Below are 16177 nucleotides of genomic sequence, written 5' to 3'. Positions count from 1 at the left end.
TATATTTAAAATTGAATTCCTTGAGAAAGCCTGTGCTGTCTGTGACTCTCTCAAGGAAAAGGACTGCGACCCGTAATTCTTTGCCCCCTCTCTCCTGCCCAGGGCCTCACATTCAATAGGACTGGAATTTGAATTGATCTCCTTTGTAATTTGAGAAAATATAAGTTTCAGGTTTTGAATTATTTCCCTGATGGTATTAATTGATAAGTTGCTGAAGCAGAGTTCTTTAGTTACCTGGTTAGTGTCAAAATCACCGAAAAATGACTTTTTTTTTGTCAAGGGACACAGAAAAAGCTGTTTGTTTCTGGATCTTTCTTCACCGATCTGCCATAGTGCCTGAGTTTCCTTGCCTCTTTTAGGAGTTAACAAATAATTGGACCTACTTAAAAGTCAGTGGGACAACACACCAACCCATTATGATTTTAGTCTGTAGGCAATGCTGGGAAGGCAGATTTTCAATGGTACAAAGCACCAGGATGGCAGATCAGGTTAAAGTACTCTTTATATCATCATCATCATCATCATCATTATTATTATTATCATTATTAATTATTATTGATCATTGTGAGAGTGGACATTTCTGGATCATTACTATATGCCAGACATAGTTCAAAAGTGTTAGCTCAGTTAACCCTTACAGCATCACAACATCCCCGTGAAGTAAGCACTGTTATTACCCTATTTTACATGTGAGGAAACTAAAGCCCAGAGATGCTAAGCAACTTGCCTAAGGTCACACAGCTAGGAAATGACAAAGCTAGTCATCAGGTGGTCTGGTTCCAGGACCCGAGCTTCACTTGGTAGGAAGAACACTCTCCGGGAGAAGGTGGGGGATGGAGGAGGCTGAAGGTGGATATAAGACTTGTCCTACCCTTGGTTTCCTTATAACTTTGTCCAGGGTGGGATCTTTATCTGTGGCGTATCCACTAAGTGTCAGCCTTAAGACACATGAAGCCATGTGGTAAGAGGAGATCAGGTCTTTTCAGGGTCTATTTTGTGTTAGCAGTGAAGTTCTTGCTGCTTGGAAGTTGCAGGAAATGACCCACAGGAAAGCTTTCTGGTTCCATTTCTGATCCCGTAGACCCCCCGCAGAGGCAGCAGGGAAGACCAGAGGAGCTCAATGATGGAGTAGCGAGCATAAAAGCACTTCAAGTGGGCACGGTTGTTCCAGGGAGGGGAAACAAAACACAGAACAATCGACTGAGCCACAATGAGGGCACACCCAGTTAGGACCCGAGCTGGGACTCAAACCAAATGCCCACCTCACATTTCAGGGCCTCGCGCTCGCTCAGAGGTAGGAAAGTTCAGTCTGTTTGCTCCTCCTCTCTTGTGACAGAATGTTCCATTTCAAGTCTTCATTCACCATGATTTAACTTCCTGCCCAATACGGTATAGCGGCTGTTTACCGACGTTTCCACGCACAGAGGAAGACAGCATTTCCCTGCCTCTTTGAAGCTGGGCGCGGCCACGTGTGTGAATGTCTTTGGCCGAGAACATGTGAGCAGAAGTGACCATTGTGTGATACTTCTGGATGTAGCATTTTGTTGTCAGAGTGAGGCTCTCCAGAGCTCTTTTCCCTTTCCACGTGAACCAGAGAGGCTGTGTCTTCCAGACGGTACCAGATGACAAAGCTTTTTCAGCATAGATGGCTGAGCTGCTACAGAGAAGACTGTTGTCCCTACAGAGTCACCCAGACCCTGAGACTTTGAGTGAGCGAGAAATACATCACCCCTGTGTTAACTCACCAAGGTTACTACCTTGTTTGTCACTGCAGCATAACCTAGCCTATCCTGATGATTACCAATGGGCTTTGGGGGTCTTTGTGAGCTGTATTAGTGAGCACCATCAGCTGGTAGGCAATATGCTAAGTATTTAAGATGATTTTCTCATTTAATGATTTAATCCTTACAATAACCCAAATGAGGCATGTGTCTACATCATGTGCAAATGAAGATATTGAGTCCAAGAGAAAGTAAATAAATTCCCCAAGTTACTCAACTAGTAAGAACCAGAGTTTCACTCCCAGGCATCTATTTGTTTTTTTTTCCCTGAGGAAGATTCACCCTGAGCCAGCATCTGTGCCAGTCTTCCTCTTTTCATTGAGAAAGATTCACCCCGAGCTAACATCTGTGCCCATCTTCCTCTATTTTGTATGTGGGTCTCCGCCACAGCATGGCTGCTGACAAGTGGTGTAGGTCTGTGCCCAGGAATTGAACCCAGGCCACTGAAACGGAGCACGCCAAACTTAACCACTAGGCCACGGGGCCAGCCCCCCAGGCGTCTGGTTTATTTCACTACACTGCTCTGCCTGCCTTAAGATGGTGTTAACTCTCACTGAGTGGTTGAGATTTTTATTTTTTCTTCTTCTCCCCAAAGCCCCCAGTACATAGTTGTATATTTTAGTTGTGGGTCCTTCTAGTTGTGGCATGTGGAATGCCACCTCAGCATGGCCTGATGAGTGGTGCTGGGTCCACTCCCAGGACCTGAACTGGTGAAACCCTGGGCCGCCAAAGCAGAGCGTGTGAACTTAACCACTCGGCCATGGGGCTGGCCCTTCACTGAGTGTTTAAAAGCGTCAATTGATCCCATAAGCATTCTGTAGAGTGCCTATTGTGTGTTTATCACTGATCCAAGTGCTATGGGTAGTGCAATGTGAGAGATGAGTCCCAACCTTAAGGAATTCAGAGTCTGGTTGAGGGGAGTAAAGGACCTGAAACAATAATGAGCAATAGGAGATGCGAGTCAGTGCTGAACAGCCTTTGAACCTCCAGCTGGGACTTGAAGGTTAGCTAGGATGTGAGTAGGTGGAAACCGTGGGGGGGAGCTGTCTATGCCGTCCAGCACGGTGGGGAAGAGTGTGGGCTTGGATTGCCTGGCTTTCAATGGCAGCCCAACCACTTAAGCTTCTCTCAGCCTTTTTCCTTCATTTGCGAAATGGTGTCTGTAATAGTGCTCACATCATGGGGTTGTGGTGAGAATTATGGGGGACAATGGATGTGAAGGACTTAGCAGAGTGATGGCATACAGTGGTGCTCGATAAATGTTACCTGTCTCCAGGTGCTGGAAACAATAGGAGGAAGAGGCTGGTATGAAAACCAGCATGTGAAGTCATGATACACATGATAATACCCATGAGCTTGAGGGGTTCCATTTATGTCGCATTCTTTCTTTGAGACACGAAGAAGACAAGGCAGCCCCTTGTGAATGCACTGAGTGTGACGGGTGCAAAGATGGACTAGACATGATCACTCGTGGATTGAAGAGTGTGGATGTATTCAGGGGGAATGGCTCGGGGGAATCACCATGTGCGTGATGGGAGAGAGAGGAGAGGATACAGTGCAGAGCACAGGATGCCTGTGGTGCTCCCCAGGCCCAGGTTATGAAACAACCCAGGCTTTATGCAACAGATGCCACTGATAAGCATGGTTGACATTATTCTTACCATTTTCCAAATCTGCTCTGGCAGCTGTGTGGACGCTGGTTGCTACTCATGTATATGCTGTTTTTACTTGATGAAGTCAAGTTGGGGAAAGAGCGTGGGTTTTGGAGTCACACTGATCGAGATTTCAGTCCTAACTCCGGCACTTACTGTCTGATCTTGGGTAAATTTCTAAAGCCCCTGAAACTTCAGTTTCCTCATCTATAAAATGGGGTGATAATCCCCACCTTTCAGGATTTAAAATGGATTAAGAAGGATCTATTTAAAGCACCCAGGACAGTTATTCTTGTCAGAACTATTGTCAGGGGCAGCTCTTGCTGTTATGAATGATGGGTCTTCAAGACTCCAGCAGGCAGCTCTTGGCAAGACTGGGATTTGTGGATTTTTACGTCACAGAGAGCCACTGGGGAAGGACCAAGAATGTTACGTGGAAATACTCCTCTAATTCCTTCACTAAATCATTCTCTCTCCCTTGGTCTTGTGATTTTTTTTTTTTTTTTGAGGAAGATTAGCCCTGAGCTAACATCTGCCACCAATCCTCCTCTTTTTGCAGAGGAAGACTGGCCCTGAGCTAACATCCCTGCCCGTCTTCCTCTACTTTATACATGGGACGCCTGCCACAGCATGGTGTGCCAAGCGGTGCCATGTCTGCACCCGGGATCTCAACTGGCGAGCCCGGGGCCGCTGAAGCGGCACATGCGCACTTAACCGCTGCACCACTGGCTGGCCCAAGGTCTTGTGATTTTTAAGAAAAGAAATAAGATTTATAAGTTTATAATAAGTACGGAATATCAACCCGTGTGGAAAATGAACATCGTAACTTTACTCGTCTTAGTTTTAATTAAAGATCATACAGAATTGGTTCCTTAAGATGGCTCTTTCCCAGCGGCTCACGCTCTCCTTCGACAGCCGTAAAAATGAGCCAGTTTATGGCGCCGGCCGCGTGGCCGAGTGGTTGAGTTCACGCGCTCCGCTTTGGTGGCCCATGGTTTCGCTGGTTCGGATCCTGGGCACAGACATGGCTCTGCTCATCAAGCCACGGTGAGGCAGCATCCTACATGCCACAACTAGAACGACCCACAACTAAAAATACACAACTATGGACCGGGGGGCTTTGGGAGAGAAAGGAAAAATAAAATCTTAAAAAAAAAAAATGAACCAGTTTAGTTGCTATTTTTACCTCTCTCTTCTTTCTGCTTTAGTCTAAATTCAGCAGACAAATATACGTCAAATGGAATCGAGCGGTGAAATCGCCATCTTGCCTTCAGCCTGCCGCCTGGCACCTGTGGGGGGAACACCGAGACTCCTCTGCTGTCTTGGAGATGCTTGCATTTTGACCGTAAGGCTCGTCGTGGGAACATTTATATCTGCAGGCAGAGCAAGCTTGAGCTGAGTTGAACTTTTGGGTTCTGTCTCACAGAGAGACACGCAGAGGGATATTTTCTTGCTGTTTAACTCTTTCTAAAATATCCTCTCATAAACAGTCCTCATGGGATTGCTTCTTCTCTTCTTGTCCAACTGGAGTTGGTGTTCATTATGGAATTTTCACATGTAAAGTGGTTTTAATAGGCCTGTTTGGTCTTCGTTCTCTGGAGTACCCAGGACTATACACCAAAAAGGGAGGGCAAAGATTCGTGACAAAAGGTTTTTGTTGCCTTGCAGTTCCTTCATTGTTTATTTAACCAATATTTATCAAGTGCTTATGCTAAGTCCGTATACTGGTCTTGGAGATACTATGGTCGATAAAACATAAACCCTGATTCTCTAGGAATTTTTCCTGTTCAGTATGAGATTTGGGCAAGTTAGCAGGAAGTTAATCAGAAATGAGAGGTGTCTGGTGATGGGAAGCCCACAGGAGACCCTGAACTCCTCAAGCTAGAAGTCAGCCCTCCACCTCCTTCATAGAGCTTGTCATCTGCTTCCCTGGAGTAGTTCTGGGTGGACATGTCCTTCGTCCTGTACCATAGACTGGCTCTTTGAGGGCAAGGACTTTTCGTCTTATTTTTGCCGGTGTCCGCCATTGCACCCAATTCAGTTCCCAGTGAGTAATAGCCACTCAATAAACGCTTATGGGATGAAAATGTCATCTCTCTCTCGCAATGTTTGCTTTATCTAGAAAAACATTACACAAGTGAATCCCAGCTTCCAATTGTAATCTTGTAAGAAGAATGTTTTAATATCACAAAAGCAAAAAGGTTATAACACAATCCCACCACCCTAAGTCGTTCATTCATGAGTTAAAATTCATGAGTCAATGAGTAATATTTCAGAAAGCGTTTATGAGTTCCTACCATGAGCAGACACTGTTTGAAGCATGGGGATGCTTCAGTAAAGAATCCAGTCGTAGTCCCTTCTGTGATGGAGCCAGTGTAGGAGATGGTAAACAGATGTGTATTGAAATTCCAGTTATGCTCAGTCTCCTCTTTTCTTCCACTGGCCTCAAGCTCCAGGAGCCATTGGTTCCTCTGGTCAGGAGGGAGGGACGGAAGTAGATAGGAGGGAAGCTCAGTGGAGTCTGTGGGGATGTACCAACTTGAGAGGCAGGCTTCCAGCCAGTGGGCCACCTGTTTCCCCCACTTTGGGGTTTGCCTGGGTTGGTCTCAGTTCCTCAAGAATATTTGCACATCAAAGGCTGCTTCCAGGGCAAAGTCCTCATGTTGCATTCAACGAGACTTGGAATTCCCAGAATTGCCATCCTGTAAGCCAGAAAATAGCTTTGCTTTGCATTGCATCTCTTCGATTCCCATTGTGCTGCCTTCCAGAGGGACTTCAGGAAGTCAGAAGCAGCTTTTCCAATTTTATTAATGCAGAGTTTGTTACTATGGCTCTCCTAGAACAGGCATTACTATAGTTTCTTCTGGTGATGATAAAGATGCCTCCTACCTTGACGATAATCCTAAAGAAGCTCCTGAGAACTGCAACAGCTTTTTTGAGTCCAGTGGAATGACGGTACTAGTTAGGATTTGGCTCCACTATGCCAAACGAGACAGCAGTTTATTTCTCTCTCACATAAACATAGGTAATCCAGATCCGGTATGGCAGGTCCATGAACATCAAAGACCCAGGGTTCTTCTTTCTTTCCAGAAGTGCCTTTCATACTGTCTAAGACACCTGCTTTAGCTCTGACCATCATGGCCACATTCCACCCAGCAGAAAGAAAGTTCAGGGTGAATCAGAGCCTGCTCTTATCCAGGAGTTTGCACACACTGTTTTTGCTTATATCCCACCGGTCAGATCTTAGATACTCAGCCACGTGGTGGTAAAGGTGGCTGGGAAATATATTTTGTTTTGTAATGATCACATATCTAGTTAAAAGTGAAGATTTTATTTATAGTGAAAGGGCAGAAGGGATAGCTGGAGACAACAAGCCTTTCTGACATACTGGGCCAATGTGAAGACTCTTGCTACCATTGGCCAGGATGCAATCGTGCTGGCAAGACTAAATTATAGTTGTTACAGAGCACTGGGTTTCTCCAGAGAACATTCAGATCTGCGCCAATCTTATGCAAACCACTGTCTCGATTTAAGTGCGGTGCGTGGCCCGTAGTGAAGTGCAGATGGTGGTTTTGGTGGTGAGGTGGAGAGGGGGAAGTTGGCAGTACTAATTCCACACTAAAGTTAGCTCTATATATTGCCATTGATCATCCCAAAGCATTCTGTCTAAGTTTTCAATTTGATGCTACCTTCTAAATTACTAGGCTTCCCTTGGAATGAACGAATCAACTGACGTGATGAAACTGAAGTCAGTGTATTTGTGGGATATCATTAATTTGCTCCGGGGACCTTGGTTCAAGCAATTGGTGCTTGTCTCTGAAATGGGAACTGAGGTCGTTTTAACATGTGTTTGTCTGATATTAAAGATGACTTTTCTGGTTCCAGAGATGAGAAGCTCAAGTATAAAAAGATAACAAGTAATCAATCTAGCCATTGATAAGGATTCTCTAAATGTGTACTGTCCAATACAGTAGCCATTAGCTACTTAAATTTTTAAATTAGTTGAAGTTAGATTTATTTCCTCGGTTGCACTAGCCACGTTTCAAGTGCTTTACAGCCCTGCCTGGCTAGTGGCTACTGTAACGGACGATGCTAGTACAGGACATTTCCGTCACTGCGGAAAGTTCCGTTGGAACGTGCTGCTTTTACTCTGGAGGGAGAACGTAGCTAAAGTAGTCAGATAATGTATTACATTCCATTTCACACTTAATATTATTTTAAAGGAATGGATAAATTCTGATGCTGAAGATGAATCAAGATGTTAGAATAAGGGATTCCAGGATCAAGATACCAGAATGTGAACAAGGGAGCATAGTGTGGATCGATACATTGGATAGACACATAAATATTATGCTCACGTTAAGGATCCAAAACTGGACTCAGACCAGATGAGAATTGTTACTAGGCGTTTTGCTTAAATTTAACACATTTTGTGCGACCTTTCTAAATACATTGGCTCAAATCAAACAAGAAGGATGACTAGAACGTAAGATCATACTTATCTGTGTTTCTATGGAAAGGATTAGAATTTTTTTATGTGGACTTTTTTCCCCCCACAAAATTCGGATCAAGATTCTAAGTTCAGCTTGGACACATTTAGTTTGAGATGCTTGTGAAACATCCAAGTATAGATGTTTCCATTTTTCCTGTATTCCCTTTCAATCTTCATTTGCATTTTAGATCATTATAATTATAGTGAATATTGTACAAAGAATACTTATCTATCTTTAAGTATTACCTTGTATTTTAGCATTTACTTAATAATTTCCATCTTCCTGAAAATGGTGGTTTCCAACTGTTTACTATTTTGAGTTAATATGCAGTAGACATCTTTGTGAAATTAACTTTTTTTCTTCTTTTGGATTATTTTTTTAGGATGAATTGCTAAGAAACGAGATAATCAGTACAGATGTGTGAGCATCGTTCCGGCTTAATACATGTGGCTATTTCTTTCCTAGGAGTCATATCGGTTTGTCCTGGTCAACCTGTCAGCTGGCTGGCCCCACCATCATCTGTCCACGTTACAGATAATCAGTTGTAAATAGGTATCCTGAGTATATGAAGATCTGTAATCACACTGCTTGGGTTCACATTACTATTTAACCAAATGCTAGTTATGTGACTTTGGATAAGTTGCTAACATTGCTAAGCCTCAGTTTCATTGTCTGTAAAATGGGAAGAAGCAGGTATCCACTTAGGTTTGTTGTGAAGATGAAATAAGAGAACCCCTGCAAAATGTTGAGCCCAGTTCCTAGCCCATAACTGTTAATCGTTATTACTGCTGTTATTAGTATTTATTAGTATTATTTCCTTAACCACTAACAAGTTGAATCCTTCTTTCACGTGCTGTTTTATACTTTTCATTTTCTTTTGTGTGGCTCTTTCCATCTTCCATCCTTTTGTTTTTTGGCATTTTGTTATCTTTAACCTTAAGAAGAGCTATTGATAACACTGTTTGTTTGACATTTATACTGATTTTCCTCCAATCTTGAATTTTTTTATTGTATAGAAATTTAAATATTTTATCTTATTTGATCCAGGTATGTTTTCTTTCACATTTTCTTCTATTGTGTCAAATCTGAAGAACATATTATTATCACTCTTCCAAAGACCTATTTGCTAGTTTTTAATGATTTAAGAACTAGTTGATGTGGTGTTTGCCTTTATGCATGAATATAAGTCATTGTTTTGCCTCCTTTTTCCTGCCCACAGAGTTGTCTAGTTAGCCCAACACCATTTAAAAGTAATCTTTCCTTTTCCATTGTCTCGTGATAACTTATTTTCCACACGTTACCTTCTGTTATGTGACTGTTCTAATCAGTAATGAGCTGTGATTTGACCATTTCTTTGAGGTCACTGGGGCAGGTGGCGTCCAGGAATTTTCACTGTCTTGGGAGAGTCCAGCATTTACAAAGAAACTTGGTCACCATCTTCTGTGTCCCGAGGTAATTGTGGGTAGTGCACAAGAGTTTAGTCTTACTTGAAAGCTGTAAATCTTATCTTAGCAAATAAAATAAAACTGGCTAATGATCACCAACCATATTTTCTTTTCTTCTAAGGGATGGGCTTGAAAAAGTAAAGGGGAGGGGAGGTTTCTTACAACAGCACTAAAAGAGCTTTTAAGCAGAAAATTGCCTTAAGTCAACCAAGAGAGGTTATCCTCATTATACAAACACACCCTTCTCAATTGAGCCCTTTTATGTTATAATTGTTTTCACATCTATAGAACTCCGTGAGAGATTATGCTGAAAATCTATTTGTTTGTCCAAAAATATTTTAAAAGTACTTTATCTTCCAGAAGGACCGGGCGTATCAGGGCAGGTTGGTTTCAGAGGAAATGTAGCCTAGTGCTAATAATTTGTCATATACAATTCCAGTGACCTGTGGAGGAATATGGTGAACCAGCTGGATGTGGAGTTTGGGGAAAGGCTGGCCCGGTTAGCTGTGGGCCATTTGAGCATCTAGTTCAGGTGGAATCAGTGTGCTCAAGAATAGTTGGGATGCTTTGCTGGGAGAGAAATGTGGATTCGCCATAGTGAATGAAACTGGTCCAGGTTTATGGTTCTGTTCTAGTTCAATTGAGGCATAAAGAGATGGTCTTTATGGTCTTCTGACTATACCTACTTTTCCTGTGGTGGACACACCACGGACTTGGGTTGATGCTTTTAGTCAAAAATGCAAAGAATTTAGTGAGCTGCATCTCTGTGCATGGAACTATGCTTTCTCTTAAGGGGAGAACAGAGCCCTTGTGTTTTAACTGTTTACAATTCAGTTGGGGAGGCAAGACCCTCACATACGAGAATTTAACAAGCAGTAAAAACCAGCATATAAATCGAAGCCACATAAATGACAGAACAGTGACTGAGTGAGCATTCAGAGCAGGGAAAGTTACTGTCGGGTGGGGGATCCATAGCAGCTTCCTGGGTGAGATGGGGCACAAGTGAGTCTTGAAGGATGGATGGGTGATGAGGTGAAGAATGGAGAGCGTTCAGGTGAGAAGTGGCCTAAAGAAGGATGAAGGGACATGAAGGAGCAAAATGTGCTGGAGGAGCAGTGAGTGAACAAGACAGGCTGGTGTAGACGAGGTTAGGGGGGGAAACTGAGTCCGATTATGAACAGCCTTGAATGCCAGACTCTTTCCCTAAATGATTAAAGAAAAACTAAGTTTATTCACTTAGTAATCTTATTTAATAGCTGTTTGAATTTGAATACCAGACATCATTGTAGATGCATTGGGAATTTTGCCCTTATTTGTTTGTTGAGTAGGACGACAATGAAGGGTTCATTTGGACTTTTAAGAACACAAAAGAGTCCAAAAAAAAAAAAAAAGAACACAAGAGAGGCAAAGCACAGAGGACTTTTAGGGTCGTGAAACTACTCTGTATAATGCTATCATGGTGGATTCACGTGGATATATATTTGTCTAAACCCATCAGATGTGTAACATCACAAGTGAACCCTAATGTAAACGATGGACTCTGGGTGATAATGATGTGTCAATGTAGGTTCATCAGTTGTAACAAATGTACAATCTAGTGGGGAATGTTGATAATGGGGGAGTCAGTGCATGTATGAAGTAGGGGTTATATGGGAAATCTCTGTACCTTCCACTCAATTTTGCTGTGAACCTAAAACTGCTCAAAAAAATGAAGTCCGTTTGAGAAAAAGAAAGGTTAAAAAAAAAGAACAAGCAAGTAAGAGACCTATATAGGTTTCCTTCTTTTTTTCTTGGTGAGAAAGATTGGCACTAAGCTAACATCTGTGCCAATCTTCCTCTATTTTATATGTGGGATGCCACGACAATATGGCTTGATGAGAGATGTGTAGGTCTGTGTCCATGATCTGAACCCACAAACCCTGGGCTGCCGAGGTAGAATGCATGAACTTAACCACTATGCCACCAGGCTGGCCCTGGTTTCTTTCTTTTAAAAATTTAAATTGAGAGGGCCAGCCCTGGTGTCCTAATGGTTAAGTTCAGTGTGCTCCACTTCCAGCGGCCTGGGTTTGGTTCCTGGGCATGGACCTACACTGCTCTGTTAGTGGCCATGCTGTGCTGGTGGCCCACGTACTAAAAAGTAGCAGAAGATTGGCATGGATGTTAGCTCAGGGCAAATCTTCCTCAGCAAAGAAAAGAAAAAAATTAAATTGAGAGAACCAAGGTCAAAATTTTTAAATGCACACCGTAGGGAGAAAGATGTGAAGTATTTGACTTTTCATCTCTGATTTAAACTCTCATCTCTGCTTCTTTAAAACCACACTCTTGGAAATAATTTGGATAGTTGAATCCTAAAAATTGCATTTCTGTTATTTGTCAACTGAGCTGTCACCTTTCAAACGTGCTTTAAAATACATCCCCTCAGTCATGATGGATCCCCCATCACCAAGTCCTGTTTGTTAGCCAGTCACATATGTGATGTTGGACGCTACAAAGCAGGTTACAGGCTTGTAGTTCCTGCCACCTGGGCAGGGACAGTCATACACTCGGCAAGATGATGCAAAGTCAGTCTGTGGGCACCCAACACCCGGATGTGCAGGACAAAGGAAGGCACCAGGCTTTCCATCATCCACAACAAGGTTTCCCTCACCTTTCTGTATATGCTTTTGGTTCGTCTTGACTCTGCGCCTGGTTGAGGAAATTCAGGCACATAGTGCAGGCAGTTAGGGGACTTGTAACGAGACCTAAGAGGTGGCAAAGGACTAAATTCGTTTATTTTGTCTCTCTGTTCTGTATCACACAATTCTCTCATCTCATATTTCCTATAAACATTTTGACATTCTGTTGAATTTTCTCAAATTTCTTCCATCTGGAAAAGCAGAGTATTCATCAGGGAACCGCAGCCATCTTGCCTACCTTTAAACTCTGACCGTTCAATTGCTGGCCATAGAAAAAAGTAGATTGTCTAACTTGCTGAACTGGGGCATGCAGATTTTCTATTTTGAAAGAACATTAAGGGAAAAAAAAGGGTGGGAGTTGATACTAATGAAATATAATGAGGAATGATTATTTCTATCGTTGGCTGTCAAAATTATTTTTGTTAAAAAAAAAAAGGCTGATTATTAGGGGCTGGCCCCATGGCCGAGTGGTTAAGTTCGCCACTCCGATTTGGCGGCCCAGGGTTTCACAGGTTCGGATCCTGGGCGCGGACATGGTGCCACTCATCAGGTCACATTGAAGCGGCATCCCACATGCTACAACTAGATGGACCCACAACTAAAATATCCAATTATGTACTGGGGGATTTGGGGAGAAAAAGCAGAAAAAAAGAAGATTGGCTAACAATTAGCTCAACAATTGTTAGCCAATCTTTAAAAAAAAAAAGATGATTATTAAATTAGAAATAATGTACCACGGGTTGTCCTAGTCACTTGAGCTTAAAAAAACAGAAAAACAAAAACGAGCAAGATTCCTCCCTTCGTGGAGCTTGCTTTTAGTGTGTTGGACAGATAATAAAGAACTGAAAAATAGTTATAAATTTTTAATAAGTTTTCTGTAATTTTACAAATTAAAAACAATTACAAACATTAAAAAATATATATTTTTGTTGTTTATAACGTCTCCGTCCTCCAGACACAGCGTTCTGTGATCGGGCAGCATGCTCATGGGGAAAAGCCAGCCGGGCTCACACGGGTGCTGCCAGCCCGCGCTCTCTGTGGACCTCAGAGCTGGGAAGGGTGGAGGCTCATCCATCGTCTGTGGCCCAAATGACAGCTCTTCTCCTGCGTGAGCTTTGCATGTGGTTTTCAGATGGAAGCCCCCTGAGTCATTTGAACTTGGAGCCTGAAAGGCTTTCTGTTCGGTCAAATGCCAGTACTTGTAAAATTCTGGGTCTTGATAAAGAGAAGAGTCTTTTCGGGAGCTGTGAGCGGTGAGTGGTGCATCTCATGATGTTGTCATGTCCATGGTGCACCTCTCTTGAGAGTTTTCAGGAAAGTCAACTCAACGGATTCAGATAGGATTAATTAATTTTTACCTTTGTGATTCCCTTTTTTGCTCTTTATTTTCTGTCTTCAACGCTTAGATTACATTGACCCCTCGTTGTAGCATCGCTACGTGAACATTGCAGAAAAATGTGGAAAATATTTTTAAGAGTGTAAAAAATTTAAAAAAAAATATCACTCCACCGTCAAAGAAAAATCTGTGTATAATATGAGAATTCTTTTTCTTTCGGCCTTTTTGAGGACATAAATATATTTTTGGAAAACATAAAATCTTGTAGCTTCCTTTTGTTTCTTCTTGATGTTTTACCAGGAATGTTTTCTCATGTTATGGAACATTCTTTCTAAATATGTTTTTTTTTGATGGTTGTTTAATATTCCATCGTGTTGATCTGGCACTATTTTAAAAACAAGTTTCTGTTGTTAGAAATGTATTTTTGGTGATTTTTTTGGCTGTTATAAGTAAGGCTAAGATGAGTAATCTTGTACAAAAACTTTTTGAGTTGTTGCATAAAAAGAATTGAATGTTTTTAAATTAAAAAAATTTTCTTAAAAGTATTTTTAATATGAAAAAATTTGATAAAACAAAAGTTGAGTCTAATGCAATGAGCTCCCATACCTGTCAGCCAGTTTCAATAATTATCAAGATTTTCATAATTATCAGTATTTTTCTATATCTATAAATGATTACTTTTACCTTTTCAGGTGGTCACTGAAAAAAAATTCCAAGCAAGATCGTGCCAGTTTATTATATTCCCATGAGCTGCCTTAGTAAAAATATTAGTGTAAAAAAAATGTTTTTTGTTTTTTTTTTTGCTGAGGAAGATCAGTCCTGAGTTAACACCTGTGCCGGTCTTCCTCCATTTTTTGGGACACCGCCATAACATGGCTTGACGGGCCGTGCATAGGTCTGAGCCCAGGATCCGAACCTGCAAACCTTGGGCCGCCAAAGTGGAGTGTGCAAACATAACCACTACACCACTGGGCCAGCCCCTAAAAATAACGTAAGTTTTATAGGCAAAAAAAGATTATTTTGTTGTTTTGATTTGTATTTATTCAACAGCCAAGAGTTTGAAGGTACTTTCAAATTTTGTTGGCAATTTGTATTTATTCTTTTTGCATTGTACATTCATGTCCTTTGCCTATTTTTCTTTTCTGGTACTGATCTTTTCTTACTTAAAGAGCTCTATATAGAAAGGATATTAGCTGATCTGTCATGAATGTTAAAAGTACTTTCCCCAGATTTTATTTGCCTTTTAAATTACTTGTATGCTGTTTTCTGGAATAAGAACAGTTTTCATTTCTAAGTAGATGAATCCACATATCAAAACCTTCTTTTTTGTTTTTAAGGCTTACATCATCTTTCCTCGTGGCAAGTTTGGAAAAATCCCGTACTCCCAGGCGATATGACATGGTGATTAATCATGTGAGCTCTGGAGCTGTGTGCACAGTTCAAATCTCCACTTGGCATTATAGGCTGTGGGCCTTGAACAAGATCCTTAACCCCTGTGTGCCTCAGTTTCTTCACTAGTAAAACAGAAATGACTATATTGTTACCTACTTCATCGAGTTGACATGGGGATTAAGTGACAGTATATGTAAGATACTTTGAAACACATAGAAGGTGCTATGCAAATAAATATTCGATATTGTTATTGTCCATTTAACTCTTTAATCCAGTTGAAGCATTTTGGTGCGTAAGTAACGATTATAAAATCCTATCAGACAAGTCTTTGCTTACAAAAATCTTCAATACTTTGTGGTGATAAAATTCAGCAGATGAGAAAACACATTTAAGAAATGGTTAAAAAAAAAAAGAACTACACTTTCTTCCCTAATGTTAAAATAAAAAGGTAGAATCTTGCTTACAAATCCCCGTAGAATTATAAGAAATATCTACTTTTTAGTGGTGAAAGAAACTTTACATATCCTTAGCTAAACCTTGTCATTCAAAAAACTGAAGAAACAGGTGCAGAGTGGACAGGATCCACAGCTGGAACGAGACCCAGGGCTTCTCATTCTCCCTCCAGTTCTTTTTAAGTAAAGAGGGAAAAATAAAACCACAAATTGTGAGCACACCTAGCCACAATTCATTAGAGCTTCACTAATTTAAACTCCCCTATTGTTGAGGGAGGAGAAAAACCTATTGCCCACTTTCAGTAGAAAAGGAGTTGTTTACAGCCAGATTTACACATCCAAAGTAAAGGCAAGAAGCGAAGGAACTGGAAAGATTCACTTTCTCTTGAAATGGATATTTGAGGTCAAAGTAGGGTTTTTGCACCTGAATTCTCTGGATAATTGCCACAAGCTTTGCTTTTGACTTGCTTATGAGAGATTTAACTTATTGAAATGGAGCAATTGAAAAAATGATCTTCAGACTTCAAGCAATGTAGGCCACCACTCGGGACTCAGGTCAAGCATTGGCTCATCGGATGCTAAGAATTCTTCGGGGCCCCGTCCTGGGCCCTGACCCTGCCGTGGAGAACCAGCCGGACTAGGCGTGTGTCCTCATCGAAACTATATTCAAGTGAGATTGAAAAAAATGCATAATCAAGATCATTTCTGAGTGACAAATGCAGTTACATCAGAAGGTGGAGGGCGGGGAGGCTGGAGGGGGCGGTGAATCCACGTTACCAGGGGTTGTCAGGGATGGAAGGCCTTTCTGAGGTCAAGTGAGAGCTTCGGAAGATTTTGTGAGAAGCAGCCAGCTAAGTAAATATCCAGGGGAATGGGGTTTCAGCCGAGGGAACATCAAGTGCTTAGGGCCTGAGATCCAGAAAGGTTGGCTGTGGAATCTACTGGGTTTCC

At 41.7% G+C, this 16177-nt stretch overlaps 1 long non-coding RNA gene across 6 annotated transcripts in view; it reads left to right on the top strand.

Moving 5' to 3' along the window:
- The window catches only part of LOC102150199 (uncharacterized), a 38208-nt gene extending 23177 nt beyond the window's left edge, over positions 1 to 15031 (top strand). For 2 of the 6 annotated variants that reach the window (XR_011434205.1, XR_011434206.1), the window contains 6 exons: positions 4642 to 4778; positions 8392 to 8478; positions 9286 to 9378; positions 13002 to 13299; positions 14195 to 14373; positions 14720 to 15031. This is a non-coding gene — a long non-coding RNA (uncharacterized lncRNA). Of the gene's footprint in view, positions 1 to 4641; positions 4779 to 8391; positions 8479 to 9285; positions 9379 to 13001; positions 13300 to 14074; positions 14374 to 14719 lie in introns of all 6 variants that reach the window. The other 4 variants (XR_011434209.1, XR_011434208.1, XR_011434207.1 and 1 more) reach the window with 3 other exon arrangements.
- The last annotated feature ends 1146 nt before the right edge of the window (positions 15032 to 16177 follow it).

The sequence above is a fragment of the Equus caballus genome, chromosome 30 (genome assembly GCF_041296265.1).
Source record: "Equus caballus isolate H_3958 breed thoroughbred chromosome 30, TB-T2T, whole genome shotgun sequence".
NCBI lineage: Eukaryota > Metazoa > Chordata > Mammalia > Perissodactyla > Equidae > Equus > Equus caballus.
The sequence above is the reverse complement of the archived record's forward strand: the minus strand, read 5'-3'. Positions and strand labels throughout refer to the sequence as shown.